Source organism: Amia ocellicauda (genome assembly GCF_036373705.1).
Source record: "Amia ocellicauda isolate fAmiCal2 chromosome 11 unlocalized genomic scaffold, fAmiCal2.hap1 SUPER_11_unloc_2, whole genome shotgun sequence".
Classification (NCBI taxonomy): Eukaryota; Metazoa; Chordata; class Actinopteri; order Amiiformes; family Amiidae; genus Amia; species Amia ocellicauda.
In genome coordinates, this window is record NW_027102660.1 from 774,971 (window position 1) to 792,438 (window position 17,468).

General features: G+C 44.4%; 2 non-coding genes across 2 annotated transcripts; both read right to left on the reverse strand.

Annotated features, from left to right (window-relative positions):
* Window positions 1-10,049: 10,049 nt before the first annotated feature.
* On the reverse strand, window positions 10,050-10,122 carry trnav-aac (transfer RNA valine (anticodon AAC)). The gene has a single exon. It is a non-coding gene; the product is annotated as a tRNA-Val (tRNA).
* An 871-nt stretch (window positions 10,123-10,993) lies between these two features.
* trnav-cac (transfer RNA valine (anticodon CAC)) lies at window positions 10,994-11,066 on the reverse strand. Its single transcript has one exon. It is a non-coding gene; the product is annotated as a tRNA-Val (tRNA).
* Between the last annotated feature and the right edge of the window lie 6,402 nt (window positions 11,067-17,468).

Consider the following 17,468-nt stretch of genomic DNA (forward strand, 5'->3'; position numbering starts at 1 on the left):
GACGAATATTTTACAGTTACCGAACAGTTGGCTAGAGACCCCCCCGTGTACCGGTTAAAAGACTATGACGGGGAGGATATAGAAGGAACGTTTTACGAAGCCGAGTTACAAAAAATGATTGTGGGTAAAGACAGTGTATACAGAGTTGAAAAGATATTAGCTGAAAAAACCCAGAACCGGAAAAAATATGTGTTGGTGAAATGGCTTGGACGGCCTGAAAAGTTCAATAGTTGGGTCCCGGAACAACAGGTTTGCGATATTCAATCCTTATAACAACATGCCCGCGGGTGTGATGGGGGCATTACTTTCGGTACTCAAGATGGAATCAGGAGGCTTCTACGTGACTCTACCCAGTAACGCCTCTCTCGATATATACCCTAAAAATGAAATATCCAGTTACACGGTACAATTTGGAAAATCTATAGATCTAAGGGGGTCATGGGAAGTGGGGTTGGCGGAAATACAGTATCCTTACACTTGGGCTGTTTTACAAGATAAGGATGCCACCTTCGCCATTTTTGATGATGTTAAAATCAATGGACATTCACGATACAAGGAGGTTATTATGACAATGTGGATAAAATATTAGATGAGATTCATAAACAGTTCTCAGAAGGCACCCCCAACATCAAGCTATATTACAACCCTATTAAAAACAGAGTGTACAAGGTGTCAAAACCAGGTATTAGCATTCAAACCAGCGGCCAACTGGGGCGTATATTAGGGTTCTATTCTGACACAGAGAGCAGGTTCTCAGAAGTGGTGGGGCGGCTTTTACACTCTTTATGTGTATACGGATATCATAACCCACCAGAGGGTTGGGGATAGTTATGTCCCCCTTTTGAGAAATGTACTTATTAAAGGTAAAAGCAATGACATGGTCACAATTACTTATGACAAACCACACTACGTAGCAGTCTCAAAGATCCACTTTGACAACATCACGATCGAAGTAAAATCGGATCAGAATATCAACGTACCCTTCCGCTTCGGTAAAGTTAATGTCAAACTACATTTTAGACCCCTGAAACAGTGTGTACATTATTAAAATGGCTACCTCGAGGGGTTATGTAGATCCTAGCGCCTATGTGGATTATTACAAGATGCAAGCCGGGAACGGCTTGCCCGGTATTGTAGGAGCCCCCACAATGTATGGCGCCGGTCTAGGAGGACTCTTTCGTGGTCTCTTTAGAATGGCCGTACCCCTGCTTAAGAGAGGCTTTGCTATAGCCAGACCCCACTTGAAATCAGCGGCTAAAAATATTGTTAGTGACGTGTTCACCAATGTTATGAACCGGGCAGCTAGCCATGAGCATCAGGAGGGTTCGGGTCTCATGGTAATGGCGAGGAGGGGGGTAAAAGAAGAATCAGCATGTGTCCACCAGTGGGCGACGAAGATCCGTGGCTAACAAAAAACGAAGAATCTCTCATTCTCCAACATATCGTGGAAATTTCAGACACGGCCCCTCTGGAGTTTTTTATAGCTGGCAATGGCGAGGATTATATTGATTTGAATAACACATTTATTTTAATGAACTGTAAAGTGACTGATGAGGATGGCGATGCAATCGAGAAGACGGCCAACGCTGGGGTCATCAATTACCCGGTGGCCACCATGTTTTCACAGGTGGATGTGACCCTGGGAGATCGGCTCATTAGTCAAAGCAGCAATACTTACCCCTATAGAGCCATGATGGAGTGTATCCTTAATTATAGTGAGGAGACCCTGAGCAAACAGTTCAGCCCCGGCCTTTTCTTCAAAGACATCCCGGAAGCTATGGACGACAAGGATCCAGAGGGACTCAATAAGGGTTTGCAAAAAAGAACGGCCTCTTCAACAGAAGGGAGGACCTTTGAGCTAATGGGGCATATCCATGCAGACATATTTTTCCAAGAAAAACTCATGCTCAACGGGGTAGACATTAAAATTAAAATGATCCGTAGTAAAAGTGCTTTTTGTCTGATGACACCTGATACTGAAAAATATATACTGACCATATTATCGGCCTCGCAGTTTGTGAAAAAAGTGTCCGTCTCCCCGGCGGTTAAACTAGGACACACGCAGGCGTTAATGACGGCAAACGCCAAGTACCCGATCGAAAGAGTCTACATGAAAGTCCACAGTATCCCCGCAGGGACACGGGTGATGAACCAGGAAAATCTGTTTCTAGGACAGCTCCCAAAACAGGTTATTATAGGTCTCGTGGATAATGATGCATTTACCGGGGTTTACAACAAGAACCCCTTTAACTTTAAACATTATAACGCGGAATTTATAGCGTTGTACGTCGATGGTGTGCAGGTTCCATCCAGACCTTTTCAACCTGACTTTGAAAACGGCAATGCGGTTCGTGAATATTACAGTCTAGTACTGGCTACGGGTCGCCATCTCAAGGATCAAACTCTGCTGATCGATCGCCGGGAATACTGCAGCGGTTACACCCTGTACGGTTTCAACCTGACCCCTGATGAAGAGTGTGGACAACATTTTTCACTGATGAAGACGGGCAATATGCGTTTGGAGATGCGTTTCAAGCAGCCTCTACCACGCACTGTAAATATGGTCGTGTATGCTGTGTTTGACAACATTATTGAGGTGAATCAGAGGAGAAACGTTATGTATGATTATTATTAAAATGAACACCAGAGAGCTCAACCACATCATGAATGCCCTGGCCGGCTCACGGAAACTGTTTCAAGGAGTCTACGCCTGCGATCAGCTGCCTAAATTTAAGATCAAGAATTTACCTGCAATGTACATAATCAACACACACCCTAAAAATATGCCCGGAGAACATTGGCTGGCTATTTATCTAAGGGAGGACCACCGTGGTGAATTTTTTGATTCCTATGCAAACCCCCCGGATTTCAGACCTTTCCCTCGGAAGATCAATAACTTTCTGCTCAACAACTGTCAAGAAACCATTTACAGCGGTCGTCAAGTACAAAGTCTTCAGACCTTCACTTGTGGTCAACACTGTGTGTTTTTCTTATATCATAGATCTAAAGGAAGGTCATACCCCGATATTATGGCCTTGTACAGTGAGGATTTAGGCCAAAATGATAAAAAAGTGGCAGAGTTTGTCAGTACACTGTGGACCCCCCCTTATAACACAATGACTTACGACCCTAGACAGCCATGTATACAGATGGGGTGTTCTTGTGAGGATTTTAAAAGATGTCATGCGTGTTAAGGTGAAAAAATAATGAAAACAGCCTTTGAATCATTAGTTTTGTTTTTATTCAAAACAATTCTAATACAAAGCACGGGTTATGTTATAAATAAATGTACAACATTTGAAAATAAAAAAAATAAAATAAAAAATTGTTTGTCGGGTCATTATTTACAGGGGAGACAAATAAAAACATGAGATTAATAAGCTTCCCAACGATGGATAGATCCTGAGGATGGTCGCTCAGCACGGTCAGAGTAATGAGATATCGGAGTCAGATCAGGCTCCACCTCTTTACACAGATGGATTTTTTGTCGCGTTTCCTGGTTAGGAACTGTGGATTGGGGCATGTTCAGACAGGCCATCGCCTGTAGGAAAGCATTCCAGCCTACAGGTCGGCGACTATCGGGTACCTTATTAGTGCTAGTGACACTCTTCAACAAATCAAACGTGTGAACCTTTGATCAGTTGTCCTTTAAAAACAAATTCACCCTGTTCATTCCAAGCCGTTACCCGCGGTTTCTGAACCATTTTGTGCAGGATATATTGTGCATGTCTTTTGCTTCTGGCCGGCATGTTTCTCAAAACATCCGTTACAACATCTCCCTCTGAACTCTCAACAGGTTCGGTCACCGCAACATCTTTATCAACCGTACCCCCCGCATCAGCCCCAGAACCATTTTCTTGAGAGGCCATGGTTAAAGTTAAAATGTTTTGATCTTTTTCACCCTGTCTAACCAGACGGAGGTAGCGCTGTAACGTGTTGGTATACAACTGGGCTTTGGAATACTGATTTAAATCGGCCCTGGCCTGTATAGCATTCATTTCAGAGTCCAGGTTGTTTTCGGCCGTTTGTCTAATGGGCTCTGGCCCGACAACATTTTTTCTCAGTTTCTCAAGCTGCTCCTGAGGGATCAAAAACATTTTCTGAGCATATTCCATTATTAACCCACTCTGGAAGCTAGAAGACTGGTTAGGAAAGGCATGGCTATGCTCAACAGCGGTCCTATAAAACCCCCGGTTTGATTAATCTTCTTTCTTTTTCTTTTAATAGAATACTTCTTATTAGTGATGATCTTGATAACCGCTTTTTGTTTTTTGAGTTTAGAATGTTGAGAAGGGGTTAGGGGTATATTACCGCGTAAGATGTTAAAAGCTATTTCACACAGGGTCTCGATCAAATCCGAGGGGGCCCCTGCCAGCACAGCTTTCCTATGGCGCGGGCTCCCCTCAAATAACATTTGCAAAAGTGGCAGATTTCTTTTAATCCGAACAGACATTCTTATTTATTTCCTTTTCTTTAGCACATACACTGCCGGCCAATCGGGCGGGCACAAACCTGTTCTGAGGCGAAAGTCTTCTGGGGTTTGTGCTTTTAAGTCTGCAATCAAGTACCCGTAGGGTTTTTTGGTGGCATCCTCAAATGCCTCCAAAAAGAACTTGGTCTGGTTAGGGTACATTTGACGAGCCAAGACGGTGACTTGTAGTTTATCTCTGGGGTTTTTAAAAAGAATTATATAATTGGCATTTAAATTAATAGTGCGGCTTTTTTTTACCTTGAAAAAATAGATTTTGAACTAAATAAAGAATACTTAAATTCCTATGATGAGTGTACTTTGTGAAAGCTTTTTCCACTTCACTGTTGTCACCGGCCTGCTCCATCAGGTCATCAAGGATCACTAGATTAGTTTGACCGGGCGGGAACAAGTCATCGTCACACAACGAGGCGGGGAGACCTTGCACAAATTTCAGATTATTTTTTTTCGAAGCCAAATCATCGTAGAGAGGTTGCCAGCAAGAGTAACACCACACTATGTTGTCAAGAGCTTGGGACACGGTTGCGTCCACATCTTCTATGATGTTCTTTATAAGATAGCTCTTCCCCGAATTGGAGGGACCGGCTATAATACAGGAGAAAGGGTGTTGAAGTCTGTTATCAAAACCACCGCTAATATCCATAAGGCAGAGTGGTATAATCAGTCTTCAACACTCTTTTATTGTACACCACCCTGAACCGTTTGTTTAGTGATCTATTTTCCAACGTGTACCCCTTTTTATTGCGATAGATCTGATTTCCGGCTGTAATAATCTCACGAGGAGGCGCGTCTTTCTCGGTTACAAAACTTTCTACCAGGGTCTTCAGAGACTTGATGTTAATGAGCTTGTTGTTACAATGGTTCAGAGTGAAACCCTTAACTTTCATACAGGTCTTACCCGCAGCCGTTCTGTATGCGTCTTAGGACCCCCTGAAACAAACTCCACTATGTGGTCCTGAGGATCTAGTTCGCTCGTTAACTCCCCAAGGTAGTCCCCGAGGGGAGGGACCCAATCCCCTGGCCTGGTGACAAAGATTACAGAGTCAGTATCATGATAGAGCGTGCGTTCCTGCAACTGATCCATTAAGTTGTACAGTTCAAGCCGGGCGTAAGCCGTGGTAAAAACCGCTATGAAAACATTAACGTTCCCCTGTTTGGTGGGGAAATCTTTAGGGGCCCTCCACTGGACCTGTGCCACGTGGTCATTTAAGAATTGAAAGTGTGATACTGCATGTTGTTTGGAAAACATAAATTCTATAAACTGTTCAGGGGTTTTAATCAAGGTTGTGTTTAGACGGTAATTTCTTTCCCCAAACTTACCCCACAGACTGTTTAAAATCAGTTTGGACATTTGTCTCTTGGCGGGGTTTACAGTTATGTTCCTGCAACTTGGTGATGTCTGAAAAGGCAACCATCTGTTGAGAGTTTAAGCCGGCCCTCTGATGAAGCATTAAAGCCTCTTGCAGAGCTTGGGGTTCAGGCATGTCGGGGGTGAGTAGTTTTATTAAACTGTAAGCAAAACAGAGCTTATTGTCCCCACTGGAACTCACCACTAATTGCCTGAGCTTGGTCCTAATTATGTCGTTCTTCAAGCATTTCGACAGTCTTCTAAGCGCCCCACCCTCAGGGTTACGAACCACATTCATTACCAGAGACAGACTTTCATCAGCTAAGATGGCTGCGTTTCTTTGCAATAACGCTTCGATTTTAGCCAGACATCTAAATTATCTCCACTCAGCATTACAGATAGGTTGCTAAACAAATCATCCCCTCTGAGTTCTAACTGTACAACATCTCGAGGTCTGACCCTTTCAGCAACCTGTTCAAGCATTTTCTGCAAGGCCTCGTGTATGTTGACAAATATTTCTGCATAATTGTCACAATTTAAAAGTTCTGCAAAATTAAAACGCTGAATCATTTCAAAATTGTTATAGGCCGGTCTATCTATAATCACGGGATCACTGGTACTCTTGGACACATCATCATTTTGAACAAAGCCTTCACCCCCTACATTCTCACAGAGCATGTCCTCCACAGCCTTATCAGTCTCAGAACCCTCCACATTCCGAACACCCCCACTGCTGACATCTACAAAACCCCCTTTTTGAGGAGGCTCATTGAAAGCCTGTAAAAGTCCTTCAAAGATATCCAACCGGTTAATGTCAAGACCCTCCTCTATAGTGATGGCTGCTTCTGCCGCCATCCTGTGTTCTAATTGTTTCAAATCATTTATAATAGGGGCAGAATTTGGTCGGGGTAGCTCCTCCAAAGACTCCACCATTTCAAACAAATCGGGGTGAACTAGGGGGTGAACCTCTATAAGCGCTACCGGTGGGAGGTGGTTATTTAGATCATTGACCATCTGTAACAGGTCGGGGTTCACCGGTAAGTCTGTTAATTCACATTCTATCGGTGGTAATTGGGGGTTATTTAAATCATTTATCATTTGTAATAGTTCCAGGTTCATTGGGACATCAGAGGAGTTCACAACAGGGCCGGGGATGTTCTCTCGGGAAGGTCTTTTTGGGGCCCTAGCTTGTTCATAATCCTTTAGTTTGTGAGTTCTTTTACCAAGTCAGGACATTTTTTAATTTATTTTTTATTTTTCCAACAACCCACAATAGTAAGGCGTTTTGTGTCTATTAAAACATTAAATACGGTACAATTCGTTAGTAAGGGTATTAATAAGGGTGTTTTGGCTCTCTATCAGCAGGTTTTGCCCCACTAACACAAGTCTTTGATTTTGTAACAAAGTATGTAGCAACTCATGCCGACCTTCAGGAAGTAGCTCCGGGGGCTGGTGGCCTGGCTCAGCTTCAAAGGATGGTCGCTCCGGTAAATCTCGGTCGAAGGAGGCAAGGAGCGAGTGTATACTCATGGACGGAGACCAAGAAGGCCTTTGCGGTGACACCCTGGCCAAGCGCGGGGTTACTGTTCCGCGTTTCGGTAGCCAAGAAATGGGTCTGGGGGGACGATGTTGAAACTAGGCCGTCGTTGGGTGGTGTGTCAGCCCTGACTGACGGCGACCCCTGAGGTTGTTGGATGCCTGTATTTGTTCCGCCCGACAATGCGGCGGGCTGAATCTGGGGTGTTGAATTACCCCCAGAAGGCTGTGGCCTGAGTAGATGTTGGGGGGTCTCCAAGACCACCGTGGGGGATCCTCTCGGTGATCTCACCGGGAAAGATGTTTGATCCCACTTAGACGGGGTAATTGTCCTCAATAGCTCATTCACAGAATGACTATCCCAAGAGTCTTGGGAAGAATAAAAATATACATTACATTTACATCTTTAAACGGCGACAGAAATCAAACTTAAAACAACATGTCCAGGACATTCAAAACCTTTAGCTTTTTTAGACCTTTGAAAATAGCCTTAGACATTCACTACAACGCCTTATTATTTACAGACAATATATTTATTAGGACTTGATAATAAATTTAAAACAGAGAAGCCGCTGTAAATAAACTGTTTCTTAAATGTTTCTTTAAAAACTGTAATATTGTTAATAAAACACACACACACACAACAACATTTCATTTTTAAACGAACCTTCCAAGTGTAAACGCTTCCTGATCCCGGGACTTCCTGTTTCACAAACGTTTTCACGATCTGTTTAAATATTAAATACAATGAACACCTTCAAGCCTTTTCCTACAACCACTTTAAAACAGAAGTATAATAGCGGGAGATAAGCCAAACAACTTACTAAACCCTTTCGGACGGCTTTACTTCCTAACCAGACGGTACGGCAATCGGTCATTTCTAAACACGTTCCCCAGAAACAAGCATAGACCTGTCCGGACTTCTAAAGATCTTTCCCAGAACCCCCCGCCCTACAGGAAACGGTCACCCATCGCTTAAATATTAGCCCTCAACGGGCAAACAAAGCCCTTTTAAAAACATTAAAGTTTGAAAGATCTTACTTACCTCCACAGAATAATCGTTTCTTATGTTTTTCGGCTGGTTTAGCTTTTTGCACCGCTGTGAAGGTAAGAGACATGTTTAACCTTTAACCACACCGCTTTATAAAAAGCTTTAACCTCTTACAGGCTGCAGATATATACTCACAGCTATCAGATACCGGGGCTGACGGCCTTTCAGATTCTTGAAAGGTTACGGTTCTCGAAGGTAAAACGAAACAAGCCCTCGATGTGGAAGGCCTTTCGTTGTCTCGAACCACGTTTCTTAATACTGTTAGACAGGATAATTTTTTAAAATTAACAAAACTGGACTCAAACATCTTACAGAAACGTTATACAAACAAACAGGGGTTTAGTTCTTACCCGGTCGGCAGACAGCCTGTCTAGGGACAACCACTTCTCTTGGTCGATCCTCGGAGACATTAATCACAGGCCTTTCGATAGTTTCTGTGTAATTAAAGAGACCGGCATTAATATATATTAAAACGTTTTCATAACTCTAATGAGCCGCTTCAAAACCACACACACCCATGCATAAGAACCCATGAGCGCAAACACAAAAATCTTACCGTCGTTGTTCCAGATGATCTCCTCAGCGTTGGGAATTAACTCCTGTTGACTGGCTGAAAAATAATTTTACAGAACTTAAAACAGATGTTATAGCCTTATTTACAATACATGCACACAACACGCTCTGAGTCAATGAAAAGAATCTGAAGACTTGCCTAAAAACTCGTTTAAATCGAATCGCTGATGTTGTTTCCGGACATTGTTGATCTTTAGTCTTAAATCGAAAGGTCAGCATGAGTCTGTCGAGCTGAAGACCAGACCTTCATACTTATACTGATGGCCACATGCCGGATCTGCTTGTAAGGCATTGTTCTGGTCTGGCCTTTGTGCCGCCCTGTTACCAATTAACATATCAAAACCAACCAATAAAATGACACTGCATCAAATTTCAAATAGAAACCAAGATGGAGACGATCTCTCTCCTCTCTACTCTAAACTTTTATTAGAACCTTTTGGTCTCTCAAAAAAACATTTTTAAACATCAAGACCTATAGTCAACAACCACTAAGAATATTTCAGGCCTTTATAAGCACTAAAAAACAACCTGAGCCTAGAAAATAACTATAAAGATCAAAAAAACTAGCGCTTTTACAGTGATTTTTTTTTTTTTTATAGCGATGCTTTGTTTGGTATTAAACAAGTCACAAACTACTCAGAACAGCGTTTATCCCCGCAAAAGATATATTTGGGTTTATTTTACAAAGCTTATAAATTATATAGGTTAAAAGTATTCTGAATGTTTTGATATCACACGCCATACCAACTGTTGTCTTCTACACCTTACGGTAGCAACAAATCTAACTACTGCTTTACTTTAACAATAATAATGACGGCGACCACGATGACAACAAGAACAACAACAACAAGAACAACAACAACAACATCATCATCATCATCATCATCAGATTTTAATTAAAAGTGGCTACACCAGCGTTTACAATTTCAACCTGTCGACGGACGGACGCTCTGAGTGCATCGATTGCGGGCACTCCAATGAAGAAAAGACACCCACCGCCTCCGGGGAACCACGAGGGCAAGAATGACGAAAAGGGCCAGCCCACAGTAGGCTGTTTCCGCCCGGTTTCAAACCGGGGACCTTTCGCGCGTTAGGCGAACGTGATAACCGCTACACTACGGAAACTGACACCGCTGCCTCTTGCTTCAAATGGTTACCGTTAAAGCCTGCTGGTAAAACGGGCTCAGGTGTTTCAGGTCGGCTAGGCTGTGAGATGGCGTCTGAAGTGCGGCGAAAGGATGCCATTTTCACTGACCTGTTTGGCATTGCTAAAGGGCACATCAGGACACTTCGGAAACTCTTTTAAAGGCAGGACGCCCTGCGCTCTGACAGTGCCTGCACTTAACCCAACAAGGTGATGCTGAATGGCTTGTTCAAACGTCTGGTGGTCTTCCTTCACCACCAGACTATCAGAGCTATTGTGCCTTCTACACCTTACGGTAGCAACAAATCTAACTACTGCTTTACTTTAACATTAATAATGACGGCGACTACGACGACAACAAGAATAACAACAACAACATCATCATCATCAGATTTTAATTAAAAGTGGCTACACCAGCGTTTACAATTTCAACCTGTCGATGGACGAACGCTCTGAGTGCACCGATTTCGGGACACTTCGGAAACTCTTTCAAAGGCAGGACGACCTGCGCTCTGACAGTGCCTGCGTTTAGCCCTACAAGGTGATGCTGAATGGCTTGTTCAAACGGCTGGTGGTCTTCCGTCACCACCAGACTATCAGAGCTATACTGCGCCTTCAACTACATAAGAGTAACAGCAATGTCGCCGATCCTGCTACGGTCGTATTGTAACGCAACAACATGTATCGATTTTAAAAGTGTCAGTTCCAGTGCCTCGCAAAGCTACCCTTCTGCGATCGTTTGTTCTCAAGGTCAGGATTTCTTGCCACTCCGAGGAAGAGAAAACGACGGCCGGCCTTGGGGCAGAGAGATGGCGACGGGTAACACGGCACTGGCACGCGTGCACCGCGGGTTGTTTCCGCCCGGTTTCGAACCAGGGACCTTTCGCGTGTGAGGCGAACGTGATAGCCACTACACTACGGAAACCGACCCGTCCTGGTGTTTCAAATGGCTCCCATCGAAGCCGGCTGGTAAAACGCGCACGGGGGTTTCCCGTGGGCCAGCCTGTGAGATAAAGGTTTCTATTTTCACTGACCTATTTTGCATTGCTCAAGGGCACATCAGGACACTTTGGAAACTCTTTCAAAGGAAGAACGCCCTGAGCTATGACAAGACTTACACTTACCCCAACAAGGTGATGCTCAATGGCTTGTTCAAACAGCTGCTGCTCGTCTTGTGCCACCATCAGACAATCACAAAGCTATTGTGCCTTCTACACCTTACGGTAGCAACAAATCTAACTACTGCTTTACTTTAACAATAATAATGACGGCGACCACGACGACAACAAGAAAAACAAGAACAACAACAACAACAAGAACAAGAACAACAACATCATCATCATCATCATCATATTTCAATTAAAAGTGGCTACACCAGCGTTTACAATTTCAACCTGTCGACGGACGGACGCTCTGAGTGCACCGATTTCGGGCACTCCAATGAAGAAAAGCCACCCACTGCCTCCAGGGAACCACGAGGGCAAGCAGGATGAAAAGGACCGGCCCACAACAGGCTGTTTCCGCCCGGTTTCGAACGGGGGACCTTTCGCGCGTTAGGCAAACGTGATGACTGCTACACTACGGAAACTGACACTGTGGCCTCTTGCTTCGAACGGTTACCGTTGGAGCCTGCTGGTAAAACGGGCTCAGGCGTTTCAGGTCGGCTAGGCTGTGAGATGGCGTCTGTAGTGCCGCGAAAGGATGCCATTTTCACTGACCTGTTTGGCATTGCTAAAGGGCACATCAGGATACTTCGGAAACTCTTTCAAAGGCAGGACGCCCTGCGCTCTGACAGTGCCTGCACTTAGCCCAACAAGGTGATGCTGAATGGCTTGTTCAAACGGCTGGTGGTCTTCCGTCACCACCAGACTATCAGAGCTATACTGCGCCTTCAACTACATAAGAGTAACAGCAATGTCGCCGATCCTGCTACGGTCGTATTGTAACAGCAACAACATGTATCGATTTTAAAAGTGTCAGTTCCAGCGCCTCGCAAAGCTTCCCTTCTGCGATCGTTTGTTCTCAAGGTCAGGAATTTTTGCCACTCCGAGGAAGAGAAAACGACGGCCAGCCTTGGGGCAGAGAGATGGGGACGGGTAACACGGCACTGGCACGCGTGCACCTCGGGTTGTTTCCGGCCGTTTTCGAACCAGGGAATTTTTGCGTGTGAGGCGAACGTAATAGCCACTACACTACGGAAACCGACCAGTCCTGGCGTTTCGAATGGCTCCCATCGAAGCCGGCTGGTAAAACGCACACAGGCGTTTCCCATGGGCCAGCCTGTGAGATAAAGGTTTCTATTTTCACTGACCTATTTTGCATTGCTCAAGGGCACATCAGGACACTTTGGAAACTCTTTCAAAGGAAGAACGCCCTGAGCTATGACAAGACTTACACTTACACCAACAAGGTGATGCTCAATGGCTTGTTCAAACAGCTGCTGCTCGTCTTGTGCCACCATCAGACAATCACAGAGCTATTGTGCGTTCTACACCTTACGATAGCAACAAATCTAACTACTGCTTTACTTTAACATTAATAATGACGGTGACTACGACGACAACAAGAACAACAAGAACAACATCAACAACAACAACAACAACAACAACATCATCAACATCATCAGATTTTAATTAAAAGTGGCTACACCAGCGTTTACAATTTCAACCTGTCGACGGACGGACGCTCTGAGTGCACCGATTTCGGGCACTCCAATGAAGAAAAACCACCCACCGCCTCCGGGGAACCACGAGGGCAAGCAGGACGAAAAGGACCGGCCCACAGCAGGCTGTTTCCGCCTGATTTCTATCGGGGGACCTTTCGCACGTTAGGCAAACGTGATAACCGCTACACTACGGAAACTGACACCGCCACGTCTTGCTTCAAACGATTACCGTTGAAGCCTGCTCGTAAAACGGGCTCACGCATTTCAGGTCGGCTAGACTGTGAGATGGCGTCTGAAGTGCTGCGAAAGGATGCCATTTTCACAGACCTGTTTGGCATTGCTAAAGGGCACATCAGGACACTTTGGAAACTCTTTCAAAGGCAGGTCGCCCTGCGCTTTAAAAGGGATCCCAGCTATGTTGGAGTGGAGCTTTTTGCTTTGGGAGAGAAGGAGGGTACGTTGGAACCTTTTGAGACGGTAATTGAATACTCTTATGAGGACTGGTTGAAGGTGATGGCCTGGAGAGATCTGGGGCTTGTGGATAAGACTCTAGAAGGCTTGCAAGAGGGTCCAAGAGAATGCGAAATGGAGTCTCCGACTCAGGGTTTTGAAAGGTGTGAATGGGAAAGCTTGCAGAACTACGGTAGAGTGGTGAAGAGTCTATCTCTAACTACAGATCGTAAGGTTTTGTTTAGCAGTACCCTGATTACAAACCCTATTGAAGGGGGTGTGGAGGATCCAGAAAAACAGGTTACTGAAATTATGTTTGACGCCGTGGACTGGCCGTTCTTGAAAGAGGTCATAAACTGTATAAATGATGGTTTTGACATCTTGACCAAATGTTCGCAACTGGATTTGGTTAGAAGGAGAATATGCTGGATTATGGATTATATATCCCCCTTGAATGACGACGACGATGAAAAAACCGACGACGTGTGGGGTTTTGGAGGGGGGTCTGACGGCTCAGGGGCTACTCTCTTCTAAGAGGGCGGTGTGTCGTGACGTAGTGAAGAGATAGGATAAAAGGCGCAACAATTCATTCATGGTTTAAAATTAAAGAGAATGTCTTACCCTAAAGCTGCGGACGTCGACAGGCTCTACAGGCCTCTTCAAACCCGGGATCACCCCTGGTTCTATTCCCCAGATTTTGTATACACTCTGGAACCCTCTGACTGCGGTTACCCTCCAAGACCTCAGACCCCGGTCCCTCAGGACGAAACAACATGCGGTGCGATGGATGTCCAAATGAGTCTCGGGGATCCCCAGCCTCTGGAGCTCATGGAGGGCCTCGATTTTGCCGAACTGTCTACCGTCTGTGCGTCTCAGGAGGGGGTCAGTCCAATGGATGTAGAAACACCCCACAAACCACCAGGCGACCCAATGAGCATCGGACTGTCCCAGGGGCGTGATGAAGACGCAGGATTTATGCCCGGGGTATGTGACCAAGTAAGCAGAGTGGTTAAAAGCACCCTGGTGTATATTCTGAGTGCTCTCATCGACCGAGCTCTGAAAGAAGTCTGTCGGGGGTGTGAAGTGAATCACCCCAGTCAGTTGAGACACAGTTGTTTGTTTGAACCAGACCGTTACTATTTCCTGTTCTATTTCAACGTGTTTTACAGAAGACTGAACAAACCGTGGCTGAAACCGGCACTAATCAAGGCGCTGTCTTACTCCCACATACATGTCACTGCGGGACAAGTCCAGAAAATCATAGATGAGATTTTGCTGGAGCTGAAAAAGGAGCCGTTTATAATAGAGAAACTTGGGCAGCTGGTCAATGACCTGGATGAGCCGAGTAGAAAAACCGCTGGCAAGCTAAAAGCTTATTTCTTCCGTAAAGAAGTTAAAGCTGGGGGCAGCGACGAGGAATTCGACATCTACGCCACTGATTCAGACTCTGACCTGAACTAAGGGACTTTGAACATGGGGAATGTTCTGGACTGCTTCTGCAACTGGTTCTGTCATCAACACTCTGCAGCTAACCTGAGAGCGCTATTACACCATGTGCTTGACAGAAAAGTAGCCAACGCGAGCCTTTTCTCTACAGATTTAACCATCGATGAGGATCAACTTTCAAACCTGGAAAAGTGAATGGCTGCTGTAACAAAGACCGGGGGGTACGAACACTGGGATGAAGCGCTCAAGGGGGCCAAGAATGATATTAGGCCATTTCATCAACATCTGTATGACCTTTTGCTGAGCATGTTTAATACACCTCTGTTTACTTTTAAAATAGGTCATATTGTTGTTTTATTTACATATGTAACTGAGGTGTGTGCCTACAAGATAAAGAAACAGGTATATTTGTTGATGTAGATCAAGTAACCAATCATCTGATTTCTTTTTGTCTGGACCGTAGAAAAAATTGTTGTGTATGTTATACTTTTCTCAAATGTCTAAAAAGGGGTATCTGCTCTCCTGAAGTTGAATAAAAAACCTTGTATAAAAACTTTGCGCATAGTGTGGGTCTGTTTGGTTATTTGACAGAATGACTCGGCAAGCTCCCCAAATGCAGGAACTATACTACAACCCAGCCAAGATTGGGGGTTTGGCGGGTAAGAAGGGTTTTCAAAGAGGACTCGCTGAGGCCGGAGTGAAGGTTAATGATGTGGTTGTTTCAGAATGGTTACGGGAACAAGACGCCTATACCTTACATAAACCTCTCAGGATTAACTTTAAAAGAAACCGCGTATATGCAACTGACATAGACTCACAATGGCAAATGGATCTAGTCGATATGTCAAATTTATCAAAACATAACAATGGTCACAAATTGATGTTGATGTGTATCGATGTGTTATCAAAATATGCCTGGGCTCGCATTCTACATAAAAAAACAGGTCGGGCGGTGACAAGGGCCTTTGAGGATATATTGTCCCAGGGTCGATGTCCTAAAAAACTGCAGACTGATAAAGGAAAAGAGTTTCTCAACAGAGAATTTCAGAATCTACTGAAGAGACACAAAATACATCATTTCACCACCGGTAATGAGCTTAAGGCATCGGTAGTGGAGAGGTTTAACCGCACCATGAAGACCAAAATGTGGAGATATTTTACAGCGGTCAACACGTTCAAGTATTTTGATAAAGTTCAGGATTTTATCGATGCTTACAACCAAGGGTATCACACCAGTATTAAAATGAAGCCGATAGATGTTGATCAAAGTAATTCTTTTAAGGTCTATAAAGAATTATACGGACCATTTATTAAGAAGGGAAAAACTACTTATAAGTTCAACATCGGTGATGTGGTTCGCGTTTCAAAGCTAAGGAGTACTTTTGCCAAAGGTTATGAACAAACATTTTCTGACGAATATTTTACAGTTACCGAACAGTTGGCTAGAGACCCCCCCGTGTACCGGTTAAAAGACTATGACGGGGAGGATATAGAAGGAACGTTTTACGAAGCCGAGTTACAAAAAATGATTGTGGGTAAAGACAGTGTATACAGAGTTGAAAAGATATTAGCTGAAAAAACCCAGAACCGGAAAAAATATGTGTTGGTGAAATGGCTTGGATGGCCTGAAAAGTTCAATAGTTGGGTCCCGGAACAACAGGTTTGCGATATTCAATCCTTATAACAACATGCCCGCGGGTGTGATGGGGGCATTACTTTCGGTACTCAAGATGGAATCAGGAGGCTTCTACGTGACTCTACCCAGTAACGCCTCTCTCGATATATACCCTAAAAATGAAATATCCAGTTACACGGTACAATTTGGAAAATCTATAGATCTAAGGGGGTCGTGGGAAGTGGGGTTGGCGGAAATACAGTATCCTTACACTTGGGCTGTTTTACAAGATAAGGATGCCACCTTCGCCATTTTTGATGATGTTAAAATCAATGGATATTCACGATACAAGGAGGTTATTATGACAATGTGGATAAAATATTAGATGAGATTCATAAACAGTTCTCAGAAGGCACCCCCAACATCAAGCTATATTACAACCCTATTAAAAACAGAGTGTACAAGGTGTCAAAACCAGGTATTAGCATTCAAACCAGCGGCCAACTGGGGCGTATATTAGGGTTCTATTCTGACACAGAGAGCAGGTTCTCAGAAGTGGTGGGGCGGCTTTTACACTCTTTATGTGTATACGGATATCATAACCCACCAGAGGGTCGGGGATAGTTATGTCCCCCTTTTGAGAAATGTACTTATTAAAGGTAAAAGCAATGACATGGTCACAATTACTTATGACAAGCCACACTACGTACCAGTCTCAAAGACCCACTTTGACAACATCACGATCGAAGTCAAATCGGATCAGAATATCAACGTACCCTTCCGCTTCGGTAAAGTTATTGTCAAACTACATTTTCGACCCCTGAAACAGTGTGTACATTATTAAAATGGCTACCTCGAGGGGTTATGTAGATCCTAGCGCCTATGTGGATTATTACAAGATGCAAGCCGGGAACGGCTTGCCCGGTATTGTAGGAGCCCCCACAATGTATGGCGCCGGTCTAGGAGGACTCTTTCGTGGTCTCTTTAGAATGGCCGTACCCCTGCTTAAGAGAGGCTTTGCTATAGCCAGACCCCACTTGAAATCAGCGGCTAAAAATATTGTTAGTGACGTGTTCACCAATGTTATGAACCGGGCAGCTAGCCATGAGCATCAGGAGGGTTCGGGTCTCATGGTAATATCGAGGAGGGGG